Below are 6,919 nucleotides of genomic sequence, written 5' to 3'. Positions count from 1 at the left end.
CAAACTACAGTCGTTTGCTGGACAGGCGAATATTCGGTTCGCTTACCTCTTCAAAAGCCCAGTATTAGCCTTCTTGGTGATTCCTACGAGCAAGCGTTACGACGGTTTCTAATTCTTGAGAGGCATCTCGAACGTAATAAGGAAGTAAAATTACAATACGTATCTTTTATGGAAGCGAATAATTCGGAACTTCAACACATGTCTCCAGTATCGAAGCCAATACCATCGCTACCCACATATTTTATCCCACATCATTGCGTGTTCAAAAACGATAGCACAACAACAAAGCTTAGAGTCGTATTCGAGGCGGCTCAGCAGCAGACTACAACTGGTTATTCATTGAACTATGCGCTGATGGCAGGTCCAACCATTCAACCAAAGTTAGCCGACACTTCTCTCCTTCGTTTTCGTGCAAATCCAGTCGCCCTACCAGGAGACATTTGCAAAATGTATCGGTGCATTCGAGTTACCGCACCTGGATAATTACTTGCAATGCATACTTTGGAGGGACGATCCAAAAGATGCCATAAAAATATTCAAATATTCGATACGGTTACTTATGGGACAAAGTCTGCACCATTTTTGGCTATCAACTTGCGGTCGATGAAGCAGTTTTATACCCCATTGGCTCCAAAATAATTCAACGCGAAGTGCTTAGCAATGTGCCGGATACAGATAAGGAGAAATTAATCAAATTCGATGATGGAAGTGTTTTGACAAAGACGATTGGACTTCAATGGAATCCCGAGGCTGATATTTTCATATTTTCGTTTACTTCTCGCCAAAACAAAAATTACTAAGCGCTCAGTTTTGTCGGTTATTGCTCAACTTTATGATCCATTGGGATTAATTGGCCCGTAGTGTGCAAGGCAAAAATATTCCTTCAGCGGCTGTGGGTGAACCGATTGGGATAAAAGTCTACCACATGACTTATCAAACAGTAGGGCTTCAAATTTACGATGAGTTTAGTAGTATAGGGAATAAGACCTTTCCACGATATGTTGGCTTACCAAATTCTAGCTTGGAATTACACGCATTTTGTGATGCCAGTCTCTTAGCTTACAGCACCTGTATCTATGTAGTATCTCGTTTAGGTGGACACGCACATTCCACGTTGCTCTGTTCGAAATCAAGGGTTGCGCCATTAAAAACGGTCACAGTTCCTAAACTAGAGTTATGTACAGCTGCGCTTCTGGCTCAAGTAATTCTGTCAATATGCAATTTACGAATATTTAACTGTCTGTTCTTTTGCTGGTCGGATTCTACAACGGTTTTGTCATGGATCAAGGAGGAGCCTTCACGTTTTAATATTTTTGTCGCCAATCGCATTACAAGTATACAACATGTTTAACCGTGGCATGGAGTGGCGGTATGTACCAACACATCTGAACCCTGCAGACATCTTGTCGAGAGGTGCATCGCCCATAGAGTTATCAAACTTTTCACTTTGGAAACTTGGACCCCCATTTCTCACTTGATTTGGAAACAAATTGGCTTAAAAATAGTATTCGCGTTAGAAATTTACCTGAGCGGCGGAAAAATGCATTACTTTCGTCAACTTCAGTAACTGGTATTTCGCTTGATTGCAAATATATAAACTCCTTTATAGTAATGCAGCGCATACATGGTTACGTCTACATGTTCATCAAAAAGGACCATTCTGGTATTCTCGATACAACACACATTCAACAAGGAACCTGGTATTTACTTCGCATGGTGCAAAGAGTGAATTTTTCTTCTGAATACAAAGATCTTAAAAGGTCTGTGCCAATAAGTAGTTCGAGTAAATTGGCGTCCTGGCCAACATTTTTAGACTCATTTGGACTTATTCGAGTAGGTGGTCGTTTAAAAATGCATTATTGGATTACTATTCACAACATCCAATTATTCTACCCAAGGGACATCCCCTAACAGAATCTATTATAACACATTTTCACCATCAGAATTTACATGCCGGACCTCAAGCATTACTTGCTGCAATACGACAACAATATTGGCCCCTGGGAGGCAAAAAGGTGGTGAGTCACATAATAAGCAAGTGCGTGCGATGTTTCAGATTACGCCTCAAGATTTGCGAACAGATCATGGGAAACTTTCCAGAAGACCGCTTCCGTCAAGGTCGGCCCTTTCTAATCACTGGAGTTGACTATTGCGGACCGATCTGAAATTAGAAGCAGACCATCAACGAAATGTTACATAAGTCTCTTTATATGTTTTACTACGAAGACGGTTCATATGGAAGTCGTAAAGGATCGATCAACTGAATCCTTTCTAGCAGCATAGCGACGTTTTTATTGTACCCGTGGAAAACCAAAGGTCATTTGGTCTGATAACGCATCAAACTTTGTTGGAGCAAAAAATTAAATGGCAGAATTACAGCAACAATTTCTCAAGCAGCAACATGTTGAAGCAGTTTATCGGCAGTGTCTTGTTGAAGAAATTGACTGGAAGTTTATTCCACCTCCGTCTCCCCATTTCGGAGGTCTTTGGGAGGCCTCAATTAAAATAGCGAAATTCCATTTCTGGCGAATTGTTGGTTCTGCAGTACCCACTTTTGATGAACTTAGAACACTCGTATGTCAGATCTCAGCAGTTATTAACTCTCGACCACTTTGTCCAATTACAGAAAATCCCGATGATTTAGATGTTCTCACACCAAGCCATTTCCTTATAGGTGCACCACTAACGTCTATACCGGAACCAAACCTTTCTACAATAAACACCAATCGACTGAGCAACTGGCAGCGAATGCAATTCATGCAACAGACTTTTTGAAAGAGGTGGAGTTCCGAATACTTATCACTTTTGCAACAACGCTCACGATGGCGATATCCAAAGAACAATATCCCAATTGGAACTCTTGTCCATATCAAGGATGAAGCATGACCTATGAAGCATCACCTACTACTTTTTATAAATTTTGGCACTCTGCAATTCTGTCATACATTAGATGTAACAATTGCTTAAATAAATTACATTCGCTTTTATAACGTGAACAAAACAACACGCATTCGGCTTTTCTGTTCTATTTTGCTTTTCATCGCTATTCGTTCGAGCGCAAAAATTCTTGCGCGACGACATACATTTGTTGGTGACCCCAGCGTGATACCGCATGCAGTTAGTTAATTTGCATACTTTGTTGCTCCTTTCGCAGTACCCTGTACAGATCACCAGGTCCTACAGTTAACTCACCGCGGTTAATAGTTTTGTTGGTCGTGGTTTTTCTCCTATTTTGCCGTGCAAAAATATACAGTGTACAAATCACGAACTTCAACTATTAATTTAGCAAAACAGTTTCGTTTAAACCGCATTAATAATATAAACAGTTTGCCGTGCAAACAGTTACCTCGCAACATTCGAGCGGTCATACATACAAGTTTAAGAAAAAAATGTCTTTCTTAAAAAGAAAAAGTGAAGCCATTTTACGCAAATTAAATTCAACACCACTTGGTATGGAAGAACTTAATTCCATGGATCACGCAGAGCTGTCAGTCAGATCAGAACAGCTCGATCGTATGCAACATCAATTCGAATTAACGCAGTCACAATTGGAGGAAGAGGACCCTGATGAGCTTGAAACCACCACTCGCGATGAATTCGCTGCGACTTTCATCAGAGTTAAGGCAGCGTTTACGAGGGAGTTAAGCAAATTGGATCTTCAAGTAATGTCATCTACGAGAAATCAACCTTTACAGGAGCAGCCATCGGTCATTGTGATGAAACAACCAAAGTCTCGTCTGCCGCAGTTGCAGCTACCGTCATTTGGAGGAGCGTATACTGATTGGCCGAACTTTTTTGGCATGTTTCAAACAATAGTACACGATGACACAGAATTGTCAAACTTGGAAAAATTCCAGCATCTTCGTTCATGCCTGAAGGGAGCAGTACTGGATACTATCCAATCACTTGAAATGCGTGACGAAAACTACACAATTGCTATGAAATTACTTAGTCAAAGATTCAGTAATCGACGTTTGATTTTTCAGGCACACATTCAAGAGCTATTCGGATTGCAGAGGATGAGCACTGACGAAAAATCAGGAGAGTTGCGTTCGCTGGTGGACAAATTAATATCGCCTGTTCGAGCCTTGCATTCGTTGGGTACGATTGAACAAATAGCTGATTGTTTATTTCAGTATATCGCTGCACAGAAATTAGATCCCGAAACACACGCATTGTGGGAAGAAAAGATTCCAGTTGAGGAGTTACCCACGTGGACGGATATGGCTACGTTCTTGCAGAGGAGATGTTAAACATTAGAAAATGTGACTCATGCTATGGTAACAAAAACACCTAGCACACAGGTGAGCAATACAAAGTATCGTAAAAATGCATTTGTTGTTTCTAAGACTTCCACCAAAAATTGTGCGATTTGCAAAAACATGACCATATTGTGTACACGTGCCCACTATTCGCAAAAGTTTATGTCCAAGTGACAGGTGGAAGGAAGCCAAAAGAGCACATCTGTGCATAAATTGTCTCAAACCAGGACATCAGGTGCAGCAATGTAAATCTTCTACATGTCGCTGTTGTTCAATGGAGCATCATACCCTGCTGCATTTTACTCAAGTCCACCCAGCCGTAACTGGTATTTCTGAAACCACACTTGGTCCATCACAGCCAGCTGTCCTCGTCACAAGGACATCAAAAAGTCGCTCACCTTCACCTCAGTCACACTCTTGTTCAACTGAATGTGTGCTTCTTGCAACTGCTATTGTTTTCGTTCGCAACAGTGTCGGATCACTAATACCATGTCGCGCGATCCTCGATTCTGCTTCACAAATGAACTTTATAACGACGAGATTAGCAAATCAATTATATATTAAACAAGTAAGGAAGGGCTAAGTTCGGGTGTCACCGAACATTTTATACTCTCGCACAATAAAGTGATAATCGAGATTTCATTATACGTCATTTACATATTTTTCAAATACCGTATTTTTGTAAAGTTTTATTCCGCTATCATCATTTGTTCCTAATGTATATACTCGTATTATTCAGAAGAGGCATCAGATGGAATTCAAAATAGCGTTATTTTGGAAGAAGGCGTGGTTGTGAACCGATTTCACCCATATTTCGTACATGTCATCAGGGTGTTAAGAAAACATTGTATACCGAATTTCATTGAAATCGGTTGAGTAGTTCCTGAGATATGGTTTTTGGTCCATAAGTGGGCGAGGCCACGCCCATTTTCAATTTAAAAAAAAAGCCTGGGTGCAGCTTCATTCTGCAATTTCTTCTGTAAAATTGAGTGTTTCTGACGTTTTTTGTTAGTCGGTTAACGCACTTTTAGTGATTTTCAACATAACCTTTGTATGGGAGGTGGGCGTGGTTATTATCCGATTTCTTCCATTTTTGAACTGTATATGGAAATGCCTGAAGAAAACGACTGTATAGAGTTTGGTTGACATAGCTATAGTAGTTTCCGAGATATGTACAAAAAACTTAGTAGGGGGCGGGGCCACGCCCACTTTTCCAAAAAAATTGCGTCCACATATGCTCCTCCCTAATGCGATCCTTTGTGCCAAATTTCACATTAATATCTTTATTTATGGCTTAGTTATGACACTTTATAGGTTTTCGGTTTCCGCCATTTTGTGGGCGTGGCAGTAGGCCGATTTTGCCCATCTTCGAACTTAAGCTTCTTATGGAGCCAAGGAATACGTGTACCGAGTTTCATCATGATATCTCAATTTTTACTCAAGTTACAGCTTGCACGGACGGGCGGACGGACAGACGGACGGACGGACAGACAGACATCCGGATTTCGACTCGTCACCCTGATCACTTTGGTATATATAACCCTATATCTGACTCTTTTAGTTTTAGGACTTACAAACAACCGTTATGTGAACAAAACTATAATACTCTCCTTAGCAACATTGTTGCGAGAGTATAAAAATCTAAATCATCGTTAGCAGTTTCCGGTATCGGAGATTCGGAATTTATTGTTAATTCTAGCGTCAACATTTCAATTCACAATCACCGATTATCAGCCAAATTATCCACTCGAAATCAATGATTGGGATATTCCGGCGAATATCGACTTAGCTGATCCTGAGTTTCAGAAGCCGCAACGTGGGGATCTTCTCATAGGTGCAAGCATATTTTTTGATTTGCTTTGCATTGGTCAAATTCGTTTAAAAAATAATTATATTCTCCAAAAAACCCGTTTTGAATGGATCGTATCGGGTGGCCAAAGCTATCGTCGTTTACAACAACAGTAACAACATCTCTTGAGTGTGACGCAGATCATCCATCTACCAATGAATTGGTGCGTTCATTTTGGGAAATAGACAACAGCTTTGAGCCTATTAGTAAGGCAACAGGAGAGGAACTTGATTTCGAAGATCACTTTAAGGCAAACTACAGTCGTTTGCTGACAGGCGAATATTCGGTTCGCTTACCTCTAAAGCCCAGTATTAGCCTTCTTGGTGATTCCTACGAGCAAGCGTTACGACGGTTTCTAATTCTTGAGAGGCATCTCGAACGTAATAAGGAAGTAAAATTACAATACGTATCTTTTATGAAGGAATAATTCGAACTTCAACACATGTCTCCAGTATCGAAGCCAATACCATCGCTACCCACATATTTTATCCCACATCATTGCGTGTTCAAAAACGATAGCACAACAACAAAGCTTAGAGTCGTATTCGACGGCTCAGCACAGACTACAACTGGTTATTCATTGAACTATGCGCTGATGGCAGGTCCAACCATTCAACCAAAGTTAGCCGACACTCTCCTTCGTTTTCGTGCAAATCCAGTCGCCCTACCAGGAGACATTTGCAAAATGTATCGGTGCATTCGAGTTACCGCACCTGATAATTACTTGCAATGCATACTTTGGAGGGACGATCCAAAAGATGCCATAAAAATATTCAAATATTCGATACGGTTACTTATGGGACAAAGT

The 6,919-nt window shown here is 40.6% G+C and overlaps 1 pseudogene; it reads left to right on the top strand.

The window, feature by feature from the left end:
• Positions 1 to 4,223: 4,223 nt before the first annotated feature.
• LOC120779822 lies at positions 4,224 to 6,227 on the top strand (annotated as a pseudogene).
• Positions 6,228 to 6,919: the final 692 nt, after the last annotated feature.

The sequence above is a fragment of the Bactrocera tryoni genome, unplaced genomic scaffold (genome assembly GCF_016617805.1).
Source record: "Bactrocera tryoni isolate S06 unplaced genomic scaffold, CSIRO_BtryS06_freeze2 scaffold_11, whole genome shotgun sequence".
NCBI classification, from domain to species: Eukaryota; Metazoa; Arthropoda; class Insecta; order Diptera; family Tephritidae; genus Bactrocera; species Bactrocera tryoni.
The sequence above is the reverse complement of the archived record's forward strand: the minus strand, read 5'-3'. Positions and strand labels throughout refer to the sequence as shown.